Below are 15,837 nucleotides of genomic sequence, written 5' to 3'. Positions count from 1 at the left end.
GAGTTCAATTCCTTGAATTTCCTGTGTATCCTTTTGTTGAGGAAAGCAGTGGTCCCAGTGCTTTTAGCTGTGGTCCAGGCAGCTGCGACTGCCCCGAACTAGAGCGGGTAACGTTTCTGCTTGTACTCAAGTCATGATTTTATAAGTTCATTTATTTGTTCATTTGCTTGACAGAACTGTCTGGAGCATTTGCTGCGTGACAGGCTTGGTAGGACCTAGGGATGTAGAGAAGATGATGATGACAACGATGATGCTGGTACTGATTACAGTGGTGGTGTGTTTCCTTTCTTACAATGGCTGGAGGGTATTTTTCTAGTGTATGAATATACTGCATTTAATTTATCAGTTTCCCTATTCATTCACATTTAGGTTGTTCCATAATGTTTACTAATTATTCTAGTGATTTATGTGTATTAACTGCTTTCATCCTCACAATAACCCTGTGAGGTTGGCAATCTTGTTATTGCCCCTATTTTACAGATGAGGAAATTAATGCATAGATCGTGAACCTGGGGTTTCATCCTAGGCAGCCTGGCTCCAAAGACCACATGTTCGAGAATTCTACTCCCTCCACCCGCCTCAGAAATATTCACCGTCCTAAAGTCTTCATAGGCTGATAGCTTGACATGTAAATAAAACAATTATAGTACAAAATAATAAGAAACAACAGAGGAGCATTTAAAGCACAGGTGTAGAACAGAGGACAGGTGACCAGGTCACCTTTGGGAGGTGGGGGAAGTCTGTCAGGGAGGATTGCTGTTTTAAAGGATACACAGGCCCACGCCAGTCAGTGTTGATCCTTTGAGAAGGGCATTTGCACACATCCAGGCACTGGTGGATGATGTTGACAGTGTGAGGCCATGAGCAACAGGGGTGGTCCAGTGGCCAGGGCTGCTCCCTAGAGTGACTCCACCAGGGGTCAGAAGTTCAGGCTCTGCCACTTCTGAGTCTCATGGCCCTTGGCAAGCCACTTAACTCCCCTGATGTGGTTGTCACTTAACAACCTCATAGAGTTGGTCTCAGTCTCAAAGGGAATAATTAATGCAGAAGTTCTTTGTAAATGGCAAAGTGCTAGGCAACTGTAAAGGGCTGTTAGCATTCCTCAGAAAGGGAAAATAAGGCCAGCGTGTCTCACGGGGGCAATTGTGAATTGCGATGCTATTGCCTTGCTCTACTGACTGCCTAATAATACTGGATTAATCTCTACATTCCAGCCTAAAAGTGTCAAGTAGGGTGTTTTGCCATGATTTCCAAGCTGTGTGGTGTTGACCTGCCTGTAGGCTGAGGTGTGCTTCTCTATGGCACTAGGCAGTTACATCCTCTCTTCCTCCCCAGGCAGAAAGCATCCATTTTTGTATGATAATTAGACTTGGTCCACCAGTAATAGTCACCAAAATGGCCCAAACCACCAGAATGACAGTGTTGATTAACTCTATGAACGGAAGTAGGAATTTTCCCTAAGTCGTTCGCAGAGAGGGGGGAAAGCACAGCTGGGCTGAGGGGTTGTCCTGGGAAGATTTGGCAGATTAGCTCTTTCCTTATAAAGGGTTTTATCTGTGACTCAATCTATAATTTCTTTGACCTGACGAGTTCTCCACCTATAACGATGATGAGGAGAAAATAACTGAAATGATGACACAGATTTCTCTAGGTCCTGAGTCCTTCCAATTTCCCTAGCTCCCTCTTGAGGGAGCTGCCTTCCATTCAGATCATGAAGAATTTACATTTAGGGTGTCCATCCTGTGCTACCCTGCTGAACGAGCTGGCCAGAGACATCCCCCTTGGAAGACGTATGATGACGTTGGCAGGGAAGGTCTCCTCCCCTTCAGCTCTGTGTCATTCTGGGGAATGAGCGTTGGCCCTGGGTTCTGGTGGGCAGGAGAGGGTTTCTTTTTTGGAGTCCATTGCCAAGTGAGGCCCCAGTGAGGAAAGCACCAGGCCTGAAGGTCTAGAGGTCAGTGTCCCTGTGCTTGTTGGTGAGCTCTCTTTTACTCTGGGCTTAGCTGGAAGATGTGGCTATAATATGCACTGGCAAGTAGAAGCAATGACAGTTTGCATGAAGGTGCTCTGTCAGGTTAATGGCTACCTTCATGACCCCAGCGTGGTTCCCAAGCTCAGCAGGACACGGCTGCCCTGGCGCTCACCACCTGGCCATGCCACACATACCTAGGCCTGGGGACAGCTCAGCTCTGCTTCTTTGTGAAGATTCTAGTCAAAGAATCTCTCCAACAGCTGATTTTTGTCTGTCCTGCTCTGGCAGCTGTGAGGTCTCTGTAGATGTACACAGACCATTTCTGGAAACTTCACTGCAATGACCAGCTTGGAAGACCTGCTGCCTTTAACTCAGCAAGTCCTGGATTTCACCTGACAAAAGCACCAGCTTTACAACATCCCAGATCTTCAGGTTCTGAGCGCCCCACTTGCTTTCTAGCAGTTTCCACATAATTGACCCCATGGCTGCTGTAAGCTACCCACTTAGAATTTCTGTATCTTTATTCGTCCAAGTTATTTTAGCATATTTTATTGTTCCAAATTATGTAGTTTGAAATTGGTTTTGCCTTGAATGACTAACTTATTTCTTGGAAATAAATGATTACAAGCCCCTAATTCTTTGCGTCCACCTTATCTAAAGTCATATTGAAGCCCTAAGCTGCACATTTCAAGCCTTGAGAGGACTAGTCGTTCTTGACACAAGTACATCTGAGAGCGCCACCGGGACTCTTTGTTTATGTTCTTCTCAGCTGATGGCCCTCTGCTCACCCCGCACACAGACACAGTCAAAGTTGCCTTTTGCCCTCATCTCCTGCTCCCTTCTCCCTTACTCTGTCCAGCACACAGGTCTCCGTGCTGTTCCGCAGACATCCCTGGCTGCCTTGACACCTTCGTACCAGTGTTCCCTCGGCCTGAACGCTTTCCCTCAGGTGTCCATGGGAGGGCGCCTTCACCTCCTTCAGGTCTTTGCCCAAAAGTCACCTTCTTAGGGAATTGTCCTTCCCCTCTATGTGAAAATGAAGCAGCTTCCCGGAACCAACTCTCTCTCCCGCTGCTCTATTTTTCTCTATAGTCTTTACCACCACCAGACATACACTCTATTTTGTTTATTGTATATTTCTCCCAACTAGAATACAACCCTTAAGAGGAGAAGATTTTTATCTGGTTTGTCACATCCCCAGTACCTAGGCGAGTGTTTGGCATGAACTAATGCAGAATGAATATCTTTTAATGAACGCATGGACATTATAGCCTCTTATTTGATTAAGAATATCATTTGAAGTTATTCCCCCTTCCATAATGTTCCTTCAAGTAAAAATTAAATGTCTCTAAAAGAATAACTTAAAAACAACAAAAAAATCTCATTTTCTACAGATATATTTTTTTGAAGAGCATTTTTTTTCTGGCAATAAAAGTAATACTGAGTCACTGTAAGAAGTCCAAAAAAGTGTGACCAATTTAAATGGCTAGTAATCCCGCAGAGTTAGGCACCGTTAGCATTTCAATGTATTTCCTTCCAGACTGTTAACCAAGCATGTACATATGTGTGCACACATATTTTTAAATGAATACATAATTGCATGTCTTGACTATATATATGTGTTTAAATTGAGACTTTACTATGTTTAATTTTATCCTGTACTGTGCCAGGAGCATACTAGGTATTGTTGCTTGTTTTTCTAAAACATTAAGTTCAGAAGTATCTTAATATTGTACCATATAATCTATCATAATTTATTTAACTAGTCTGCTATTGTGGACATTTAAAAAATATTTTTAAACTTTCATTTGAATAAAAATTTCATTCATATCTATTTGGTTTATTGGTCTTTAACAGCTCTTTTATTTATTCTAATTTTTTAAACTTATTTTGCTCAGGTATCTTACTCATAAATAATCTTCTTCAGAGTTTAATCTTTTGTCCTTGTGATTAATTATTTAAGTGCTGTTGTCTAAGTGGTTTAGTTTCACGGCCTGTCTACCTTTAATTCCTTAATTTTAACTGTCTTACCTTCTTTGTAAATTATTTCTCTAAATTATTTTCTAAATGGTTTCATCTTTACATGACATATTTTATAGTGTTTTTACTTTGGGCATTTGGGCAACAGCAGTGATTTCTTGCCTGCGGCCACCTCCTCCTCTTCATCTCTCATGGCCCCATCCTGGCGCTCTCAGAAACCCCTTACTTTAAAGAACGTTCTCAGGACATTGATGGTTTTCCCTTGTGGCTGACCAAGTCACAGGGCCCTCTGGAATCACATTGTGGCCACGTCTACCTGAAGAGAGGAACATTCCAAATTCTAGTCTCTGAAGTGCCCAGTCCCTGGCTGGAGGATGCAGGAACGTTACCCTGTTACCCGGCTGAGGTGACGGGCCCAAGTGAAGGAAAGCAGACAGTCCTCGGGAAGCTGCTCCCTGCTTCTGTAGCTGGAATGCTGGCATCATTTCTCCCTCAGGCTCTGTCTCTATCATTGTTATTTTAAGCTTTCTACTGATTTCCTTTTGGGGCAGGTAACACTTTTGAGTCCCCTCGGCCACCATCAGGCCCAACGAAGAGCTGGCTGGAGCTGGGGTTACTCCTATAGGCCTCAGCGCCAAGAAGATCTGAGATCCTGGTGAATGAAACAGATCTGTCCAAATTGCAGCCTTAAAGAAGAGGCCTGTTTCTTCAAAGTGGACAGTGATGGATGTTGATGGGGTGTTCTTTCTCTGCATCTTAAGGTGGGCAGGGTGCTACCTGAGGAGATGAGGCCCTCTGAGAAGCATCCACAATCATAGCTCCCTGTAATGCAGGAGTGTCTTCCCACTGGCTTCTCTCATTCTCTCTGAGCCAGGAGGAGCTATTTCTCTTGGTGAAGCATTTTCTCTTCTCTTGAAACCTGGATGACTGCATGTCCTTTGACGCCTGCCCTCCCTCAACCCTTCTGAACCGATGACTTCAATCTCTGGCTGACTCATTCACTGGTCAACTCTGTGGTCCTCAGGGGTGTCCAGGAGACTCTTTACATGGGTCAATTCACAAGGGTGGGAACCTTGCTATAGGTGCACTTAGAAATCCTGGGACACAGGAATTCTCAGGAATTCAATTAATAGATGAAACTTCCCCAGATGAGTTGACTGGAAGACTCCCCTTGACCCTGACTCATGGGAGCTCAGGTGAAGGCTAAGGCCACCCAGGTCTCATGAATCCAGCTGGAACTTTTGGCATTGCAAAGCCCTCTCAAGCACTAATTTTGGTGAGGATCAAGGCTGCCCCAGGGAGAAAGGCCCAAGGTGTCCTGCCCTACATACCCATCTATATCATCCTCTGGGAAGCACAGGATGTCCTGACCTGATCTGATCTGATTTGTATTCAAAGTTATATGACCACCCAATAACCAGACCTCACCTGCACTGATACCATTTTAACGACTTTTTAACATAATCTTTCCTTTGTCTTGTAAAGAGATAACTCACACACCTATGCCTTAAATTTAGCCCTACCCTCAATCCGTGTTTGCAGCTCTTCACTGCCCATGGGTCCTGCCCCCATGTTACTCCATGCTATTCTCCGAATACAAGAGCACTACTGCCAGACCTTGAGAGTCCAAGAAATCTTTCTTTTGACTCCTCGAGCCCGCATCAATTTCACTTCTTGGTGTTCACGTCACAATGCATATTACAGTTGTCTGATTAGATAAACTCTCCAAGATAAAGGTCCAGATATATTGCTAAGAGACTTGGATTTTAGGAAACACATCTTCTCAAATTTAAAGTTTTAAGCCCCTTTTCTCTCCAGCTTTGTGGAAGAAAATACCTTTGGCAAAGGTTGGGTGGGCTGGCGCCTGTATCTGCTCAGCCTCAGGGAGGATTGGCTTATGCGGTAAGAACCTGCTTCTTCCAGATCTGATCTAGGAGTCTCACAGTTGTATGATCTGCAGTCAAACATAACACCCTCTGGCCAGTGGACATTCCATCTACGTGGCTGTTTGGTCCCACTGCAGGCCAACTTTAACCCTGATTCTCTACTCCAGGAGGGGAGTGGTTAGCCGAGAAGACCTGTCACTGGGCCCAACCCTGGGCTGGCAGGGCCTAACAGGCCACCCCGCCAGGTGGTGCAGGGTCACAGCTGGGGGCGAGGTCGATTTCAAGGATTTGCTACAGTTTCTAAGTGAATTTTATTGTCATGACATTCTTCTCACTCCTTTGCTCTCAGAGGTGCTTTCTTGAGCGGGAGAGAAGGGTCAGAGTGTTTCGGTGGGTGCCTTTATCCTCGGGCACTTCTGAGAGTGCCAGCTCTCAGTCCAGAGAGCGCGACTACACACACCCTGGGGCTCTAAATGCTCGAATCCCAGCCGCTTTTCGTCTTGTAAATAGCCAATCCACCTGAGATTGTGTGCATTCTGGAGAAGCAAAGCGCCTCTTCCTCTCTGTTAAATAGCCTGAAGGTGCATTTACAACTTGAAGTGTGAGAAATTCACCACCAGCTGGGGACCAAGGCCAAACGACTTTCTAGCTGTCAGCCTGTTCTGTCACACGACTCGGTGCGTATTGCAGCTCTCACACCTCTGACAATCTCAACCAGATGGGATGAGGGCCATTCAGGTGGGTATTTAGTTTCTAGACTTTATAGTGTATCCATACCTTGAAGTCCTATTGCAACTATTTAAAAAGCAAGCATGCTTTTGGAGATATTGTAAGACATGGGAAGACGTTCATGGTACCATACTAAGTTAGAAAAATAAAACGGTAGGGTCCAAAACTACTTCTTCAGTATGGTCCCAGCTTTGTTATTTGTGTATGTGTCCATGCCAAAATGTTATGGTAGGTATTTTTGAGTGACTCCATTATAGGTACTTTCCAATATTTTTTAAATGTGTACAATGTGTATGAATTATTTTTATAATGAGAAAAGACATGTAATTGAAATAGCATAAGACCAAAAGAAAAACTTTATCATGGACATAGGATAATATAATGAACCCCCAGCTATGGACCCATCACCTTGCTTCAAAAATTATAACTATTGACTACTCTTGTTTCATCTATGCTCTCATCTACTACCTCCCTGCCTTTATTATTATTTTTTAATTAATAGACTTTATTTTTTAGGAGCAGTTTTCGGTTTACCAAAAATTGAGCAGATAATATGCAGAGTTCCCACATAGGCACACATCTTGCCTTAGTGTGGTACATTTGCTACAACTGATGAACCAATATTGATACATTATTACTAACTCAAGACCATAGTTTATATTAGGGTTTACTCTTTGTGTTGTACAGTTCTGAGCATAAGCTTTTTATTCCACAATTTATAGTTGATTATCCCCAAGACTACAAATGTCTGAACCAAATCAACCACTTCAAGTATCTAAATTACCTTCTAACTAGACAGTTCAGGAACCAGTGAAGTGATGAAAAAGCCCCTTAGCACTACCTGAAAATTATAAAGTTGAGAAAACAGCTAACTTTTCTGTTACTAGACCATGGTAAAAATCACTACTCACCAGAGTGTGGGTTGTGGGTTGCCCCAAGTGTGGGAGGGGAGGTGGGTGGGGGAGGAGCCTGCCTCCTGCCACAGCCGGTGTGGGCCTGGAGAAGACAGAACCGACTCTCTCTCGAGGGAACAGTAACTTTAATTGGAGCACAGCTGTTGTTGAGGCAGGGGGAGAGGGAAGGCGAGTGCAGAAGTTTCTGCAAGCGTGACTGGAGCCAGAACCTACAAGGGAATTACAAAAATAAAAAAGTCATCCTTCTGGCAATTGAACGGAGGAATTTTCGGCAGTGGAATGGGGGTGGGGCACATGCCCGGCCATTACCTCACTGCTGCCCTGTAGCTTTTTCCAGACACCTGCCAGATGCTAATTAGTCAAATCCTCAGGAGCTGGGATACAGATTGGGGCGCGAGGAGCAGAGGTCATTTCCCCCAAGATTTTTGCAAAAAGTCAGAGTTCACTGCCCAGTCCTCTCAATCAAGCACAGACGTTGTTTCCTACATGCACAAGGGGATCAATGATTGTCACGGTCACTGACCTAGGCCCTAAATCTGTCATGCCAGCTGTTGGAGAGACCACATTACTGGCTTGGCATTCAACAATGCCACTAAGAAGACTTCATTGAGCACCTGGGCCGCTGGCACTTCCCAGGCTGTGGGGATCCAGTAGTGACAGACCAAGCCTGTGCCTCATAGCGCTGACCTTCCACTGTGGGACACTGAAGCTCCTAAGGACAATGTGGTCTGCTTGTCTTTTGTTTATTTCCAACCTGCCTTCACCCCACTCTCCACGTAACCAAAGGGACACTTCCATTCACAGACACACGTAGTCTGGGTTTCCTGAGAGTGACGCAGACTTGAAACTGAATTCTAAGTTTCCAAGTTACCGGATATTCAGCTTCTCATGCTGGTGTGGTGGATGCCCTGCTGAGTGGGCGGAGGCCCAGAGTGAGTGGCACTGCTGACCGCTTCCTCTCGATGCCGGTCACTTCTCACCGAGTGGCCTGCACAGCTTCCCAGGAGGACCATCACACTCTCAACCCAGAACCACCTCAACTTTTTAAGATGCTTAAGTTAGTCTGAAAAAATCTGCATATTAAGGCCACTAGAAAAATTGAAAAAAGAGAACAAAGAAGAGACTAGCTCTACATGATTAAAAAATGTATTTTAGATTTCCTTGGAAATAGCACCTGGTAAGAGTTCCAGATACAGCCTTACCTCCCTTCCCATGAAAACACCTATGAAGAAACAGAAGAAATTGAGTAATAACAGAATCTTATACAGTATGTATTCTGTGTCAGGTACCACGCTAGGTACTTCCTACAGCTCACTGAGGTCAGCTGATAACTGACCCCATTTTACAGAGTGGGACACCGACTCCTTTGTGAGGCAGATGACTGCCATAGATTACCAGTTGGCAAGGGGAAGGGTAAGTATTTTGTCCAGTCCTTCCTCCATCCCAAGGCCTTGCCCCTTACCATGGCCACTCAACTGATTTTCAAAATCCTGGAGGAATTTCCACAAAAGTGAAGACCATAGGGGTGGGACCAAGAATCATGTGCAGAGGCTGGCAGGGCTCTGACCCCAGGACTGGTTAAGAGGGACAACAGCTTGGGGCATGAGGTGCTGCAGGGCCCACGCATCACCTCTCCGCTCCTGGACCCTGCATGGGTGGCTGTGCAGGCCATGGTGCAGTCATGTCTGAGCTGCAGTTAGTTCTTAAGGGCTTCTTAGGGGGCCGTCCATAACTGAGCTGAACCATTATTCTCTTCCAGCCTGAGACAGAGCAAGTCTGCCAGCCCACTTCAAGGGAGACACTACCATCCTTTCTCTGGGAGCGCCCCCTGGCTCGGAAACCTGTGATTAATTCTATCATGTCCTGTATGAGAATTCCTCTGCGTTGTCCAGAGAATTGCTCCCCTTGTTGTTTGCCCCATTTCTTCCACCCCATTCTCCCATAAGCCCTCTCTTTCCAGATCCATTCAAGGGAACAGCTTCCACCAATTGCAGACCAGAAAGTGGAGGACAATAGGTAGTAGCACTTCTCTCCCTAATTCTTCCCTTGCCCTCAACCGGCTACAGGCAGCTCTCCATGTAGTAGCTACCATGATTCTTTTAAAATGTAAGTAGGCTCATGCTGCTATTCTGTTGGAACACCTCCACACGCTTCCCATCTCAGAGTAAAAGCCTCTTCTCCCCACACTCCACTGCTGGCCTCGAGCTGCCTCAATATGCCAGGTGAGGTCCTGCCTCAGGGCTTTGAATCCCCTGTGCCCGTCCCTGGAGATATTCTCCCTCCAAGTGTGTGCATGCTCTGCTATCCCCACTATCAGCTTGAACAAGGACTACTAAATCTTTACCAAGGTCAAGTTCGTTTACCAAATCTGAGGACCTCAATTTCCGGAATATTGGTAATGCAAGAAAGAGTTTTGGCTTGAACTAGAGAAGTTGGATCTGTTCGACCTGTGAAATCTGTCAAGAATACGTAGGGGTGATTCAACAAGGGGGAAGTGAACTGGTCTTCTCTCCCTTAAATGATCTGCCAAGGAGAGGAAGGGAATCCAGATGTTTCAGGACAAAGGCAGATGTTGGAAAGGTGCCTGTTGAAGTATTCATTCCATAAATACCTACTGAGCACTGACCATTGGAGACAATGAGTTAGGAGGTGGGGCTGTCGCACAGGAGCAGAGTCCTTCCCTCACCCAGCTCGTGGTCTAGTTGAGGAGACAGATGCTGATTAGGTGGCCATACAAATAATTATAAAATCATAACTCTGAGAGGTGCAGCGAAGGTGGGAAGGCCAGTTCTAGGAGATTTGTCCGTTAGGGAGGTCAGGGAAGTCTTCCCGAGGAAAGGGCTATTTGACGTGGGGTGTGAAATATGAATCGGAGAGGTGTCAAATGGGGCTACAAGATTTCTGGCTCACACTACTTGATGGGCTATAGTAAAATTCAGTGAGATAGAAAACACCAGAACATGAGAAGAACAGGTGTGGGTTGGGTGGGGAAAATAAGTTCTGTTTGTGACTTTAGTTGGAGAAATATTTGAGACATTTAAGAGCCAATATTATGTAGACAATTGGATATTACAGGATATATCAAAGACAATATACAGACAAAAATGTGGAAATCAGAGGAGTGGTCTGGCCCAAGCCACCTGGCACGCTGTGTGTGGTAATAAGCCATGGGTGCACACAAGTTCATCTGAGGAAAGAGTGTAGATGGAGAAGAGGATGGGTCTAGAGGCAGCCTTGAGGAGCTCCAACATTCCAAGTTTAAGTAGAGGAGGATGAACTTGCCAAGAAGGCAGAGAAGTTTCCAGATCATCAGGAGGAAAAGCAGGAGGGTGTGGTGTGAGTGAAGTTGAGGGGAAGTTCTTTGTACTATTGTTGCAACATTTTTGTAAGTCTGAATAATATTTTTTACCCAATTAGGGCTGTTCAGATAGAAACACAAGTAACTATGTGGAGTTTACAGTAAAAAATAGATGTATTTTTGATGACCAGACAAGCCTGGCTTGTGCCCTCTGTCCTTCACCCCACCATCCATCATCTGTCTTCCATTTTGGAAGGTGGACACAGTGCCTGGGAGCACAGCAGCTCTCCTGTATTTATGGTACAGAAACCTCATACTAAGGTTGGTGGGTTGGGACTACAGATGAGGCCTGGATCCTTGTGACACTGTCAGCCTCCATACTAGCTGTGGGCTGTGTTGCACACATTGCTTCTTACTATGGACAAATAAGCCAGCACTGTCGGGTCTTCCGTTACTTGCAAACAAACTCAGTCCTAAATGATGCAAATAAAATATTTGTATTACTATATATAATAAATAATGACTTCTTCATATAGTATCATGATTCTGGACATTTGGAAAACATTTACAAAAAATGTCACATTGTTCTCATCTTCCTTCATATCGGTAAATGGTATATAACTTTCTATAATGAATTTAGAACAATTTTTCTGCATAACATTGAGGGAAAATTAAATATTATCAAGGGCCTACAGAATGAGGAGTTGTACACTTTGATCTTCTTATAAAACTAGTCAACCTAATGTAATAATTTAAGACATTAAAGTTAGTTATTCAAACATTGACAGTCATAAATACAGCAGCAGTATATGCATCTTCTCAACTAATGTCACCTGGTTATTGATATAAATTATTCTTAAACATATAGTTCGCTGAGCGATTCATGTATTGACAGCTTCACCTTCAAAAATAATAGGGAATACAACATGAAAATGACACTATACTAAAAGAAACTTAGCTCACTGAGTTAGCATTTGGAAATGACTAAGAAATAGCCCGCTATTTGAAAATAAGACAAAACTTTGGTTGGGACATAAAATTAAACTTATTACTTGGTAAATTTCTTACTCAAGTAACATGTCCACATGAATTCTGTTTCACAAATTCTGCTTTATCATGAATTACATAAGAACTTATTTTAATGTGTTTGCTTTCCTTTAGAAAAAGAATTATAATAGGCTTTTCAACATGTTTGCCTCATAGGCAGAAGACTCTTAGGAGTAGTTCCAGGCGCAGGAGCCCCACAGCAAACCTGAAGCCTTTCTGAAACACCCTGGGCAGACCTTGAGTGCCCCTAGCTGATACCTTTGTTTGGGTAACTCTGTCTGGATCAGTGCAGCTTCTCTTTGCAATTCATGACTTAGCACTAAACCTCTTTGATATTGTGCTCTGACTTCAGGAAGCATACCTCTATCTTTCAATATCTCCACTGAGCCACTGACAGGTGCCTGAAAATTGCTTTGTAAATGGTCAGATGAGACTAGCAGGTACTTTTGGATCAACACTGCAGTGAGAGGAGTCTAGAAGATCACGGTTGCTAGCAATTTTGGTGTTCTTTCTAGGTGCCCCAGACTTGGGGATGCAGTGATGGTCAGGGATGTTGGTTGGAAAACATTTCTTCCTGGGCTGTGGACATTTCAATATTTCTACACCCCACATTTCTACTACATTGAGTTATTCTTTGAACATTTCCTGCCTATTTTACTTCCACGAAAAAATTTTCCCCAAATCCACCATCCTCAGTGTTGAGCGATGCAGATCTAATCTCATCTCCCCCAAAAGCTTTTCCAGATCTCATTAGTCATCCCCCATGGATGCCCATGATTTTTGGTCCACATCCCAGGGGCTTTGCATCTTGTGCCTGCTTTCTCACTAGACTCCTAGCTTTTAGAAGGAAGACATTGTTCTTATCCCCCGCTGAAGGCCCCCAGTGTTCGGTACACAGTGTGTGGACCTAGAAGGAGCGTCACATGTGCTTGAACAGGAGTAAGGGAGATTGGAGATTTCCTCCGTCATGTGATTGACGCTGTCTCCGTCCCATCGATAAGTGGAGATTGGTTTGGGTTCTCTGGAGTGGTCTCTGGCCCTTGTAAAATTCAAAGTGGAGAGAATTTTGGTTAACAGAAGAAATGGAGAAGGACCAACTCAAATTTTCCTTGCCAAAGGTCAGGGTATTGTTTATTCTCTAAATTGCTCTGAAATTGAAACTTTCATTAATTTGGGACAGATAAGAATAATTTTGGGCAGATAAGATAAATACTTCTGGGAAGCTGTCATTGCCCCCTGGCTTGGCAGTGATGCTGTTACAAAATGATTATTTAAGACTTTTTTCTGTCTAGTTTGAATTATTAAAAAACCCAGAGTTACCCGATCTAAAAATAGATCAAGATCTCCTTCCGACACACCTGAAACTCATAGACTGCACAAAGACGGGCTTAGTCCTCACTTGAGAAACTATCCAGACAGCCCAGCATTTGGTAGATGTAATGATTCACCACCCCTTTAGATTCTTTTCTCATTAGTTGATTGCATGATGGGCATATTAGAAAAAATGAAGTTGTGTGCTAGGGTGAATACTCATAAAGGAATCAAAGAGCAAACTTTTGTGTGCCAGGTTAGCAACTCTCTTGGCACAATTTACCTGGGGAAAAAAAAAAGTGAAATTGATTAGGCTAATTTCTGGCAAACCAAAAGAGGCTGCAGTAAATTCTTGAAAGGCGCAATCTCAACTCTTTGGCCCTATACCTCTCACCTCGCCTCACCCCATTCCTCAGCCGGGAGTGGAGGCTGATCAGTGAAACAGGGAAAGAAACGTCACTCCCTGAACCCTCTTCTCTGAGCTGCGACTTCCGCTACAAAGCTGAACACGGGGAAAGACATCCTGACCAAGTCTTCTTGTTTGGGGCAGGACATCAAGTCCTCACTTCCGGGAGTCACACATACTTGTTTCCATGCCAGGCCCTGGTCTGTCTGGTCAGAGGGAGTTCTGTGGCAGAGGGCAGGTGTCGCTCCTCGTGGAGTCTAGGGGCCTCAGGCTCATGAGGCCTGACCCACGCGAAGGCCCTGTGAGCCATGCTTGGTTGGGGTGAAAGGAGGAGTTGAAAAGGAGAGAGAATGGCCCCTGTTGGGTGTGGGGTGGAAAGTACAAGAAAATGCAGATATCTGTGAGGTGGGAATGGTTGCCTCCTCCTCACAGGTGAGGACTGAGGCTCCACATGTGCCGTGTCCATGTCACAGTCAGGAGGGAGCAGGTGCCCTGTTGTTTTCCATCCCACTCTGCATAGGTAGGTGTGAACGCTGGTATAACAAGGGTTCCCAGGCTGTGTCAGTTGTGTGCATTTGGTGTTTGAAAGGGTATTACATTTAGGATGGGGCTGCAGTATGTCCAGGTGGTGAGGAAGGTGGGCTGAACTGGGAATGAGAAGATCCAGTCCGAACTATTTGTGTGACCTTGGCTGGGTCACTTAATATTAGAAATCCTGGCTTACACAGTACCAAGTACTGGCATACACAGGCACTGGCTAGCTGCTATCTCTACTCTCTCTAATGGGAAATGGTGGACCATAAGATACCAAACTGTATCTGCCTCTGTTTCCAACAGAGTCAGGTTCAACTGTCATCTCCTTCCCCCCTCAAAAAAAAAAAAAACTGGGAAAATTTTGTTAATCCTTTTTTTCAAAAAAATTTAATACAAAATTATAGAAAAAAAGAAGCCTGAACTTTAGTAACGTAGCTGGAATAATTGGTGGCAGAGGCAGCAATGGGAGAAGAGGTTTAATTTAGCTTATTTTCTGTGGTTGTTGATTGTTTGCTAGTCTCATGGTGATGGAAGTGACCCATGTTTTCTAAGGGACCAAGAAGCTGCTGGAGGTTTGGTTCTCCCAGCAGCAAACAGTTGCAAACCAAGGATCTGGGAACCTCCACACCATCCCAAGATCCCAGTGGGACATACATTTGAAGGATGTTTTGTGTTCAATTATAAGTGTGACAAAAACTGCCAAGCAGCAAGCTGTGGGCTCCGAGTAGCATGTTTATCTCCAAGAGAAGTTTCATTTTGAAGACATGTGGAACCACCTCTGCTGAAAGCACTGGATCCCCTGTTGAAGCTTGCCAGGGATTACAGTGGGTTTGACTCAATTAAAATCTTTTATTTTCCTAAGGATTTCATGAAGGCTTCTCTCCAAGGGTACATACACTGGAATTTTCAGGAATAACTAGCTTCTTAATGCAATTTTCCCAAATGGAGCAACCTATTGTCCGGGATGTATGAATTCCGACTGTTGGTACTTGTACAGTCTGGGTTTCCCAGAGACTCAGGTCATCAATTAGCCAGATCAGACCCTGGAAATACTGATGCATGAGCTTGACCCAGAAGTTATGGACCAATTCTACATGAAAGATGGTGCTACTGCAAAAGATGTTATTTGTGAGAGTGGAATTTGTGATCTGATGCCAGGTTCTGGCCCTGATGTCACACTGTTCAGTGCCTGTGGGTACTCAATGAATGGAAAGTAATCAGAGAGAACTTATTGGACTATTCATATCACTCCAGGAGCAGAATTTTCTTGTGATAGCTTTCAAATAAACTTTAGTCAGGAACTGTTATAATGACCTGATCGGGAAAGTCATGAGAGTCTTTAAGCCAGGAAAATTTGTGACCACCATTTGTCTCTCAGAGTTCTAAATATCCCACAGTGCTTTCTTTGCTCCAGAAGATAGAAGGTTTTAAACATCTTGGTTGCCAGAGTCCTACGTTCAGGACTCTGATGATTATGATTTTGTTTTTACCAGTTTTGCTAAGAGGCAGTAACAGTAGCAGAGTCAGTTGAGAAAATGAAGAAAAAATGCCAAAAGGTAACACACATAAAGGAGGCAGTGGCTGCTTTCTAGATATTGATCCTGGGTCCATGCTTTCCATAGCCATCACCTTGTGGTTGCAGAGAGCCCTACATGTGATGATAGTGTGAGCGTGTTGAATTGTATGCGTTATTATATCAAGGAGTTAGATATCTCACATGAGTGTTCTCTCCTGTGTTTAGTATTCTGTGAAACTGAAGT

At 44.2% G+C, this 15,837-nt stretch overlaps 1 pseudogene; it reads left to right on the top strand.

The window, feature by feature from the left end:
- The first annotated feature begins 14,604 nt into the window (after positions 1-14,604).
- Positions 14,605-15,616, top strand: LOC106831319 (S-adenosylmethionine decarboxylase proenzyme-like; annotated as a pseudogene).
- Positions 15,617-15,837: the final 221 nt, after the last annotated feature.

The sequence above is a fragment of the Equus asinus genome, chromosome 2, assembly GCF_041296235.1.
Source record: "Equus asinus isolate D_3611 breed Donkey chromosome 2, EquAss-T2T_v2, whole genome shotgun sequence".
NCBI classification, from domain to species: Eukaryota; Metazoa; Chordata; class Mammalia; order Perissodactyla; family Equidae; genus Equus; species Equus asinus.
This window is presented reverse-complemented; position numbering and strand designations above follow the sequence as displayed.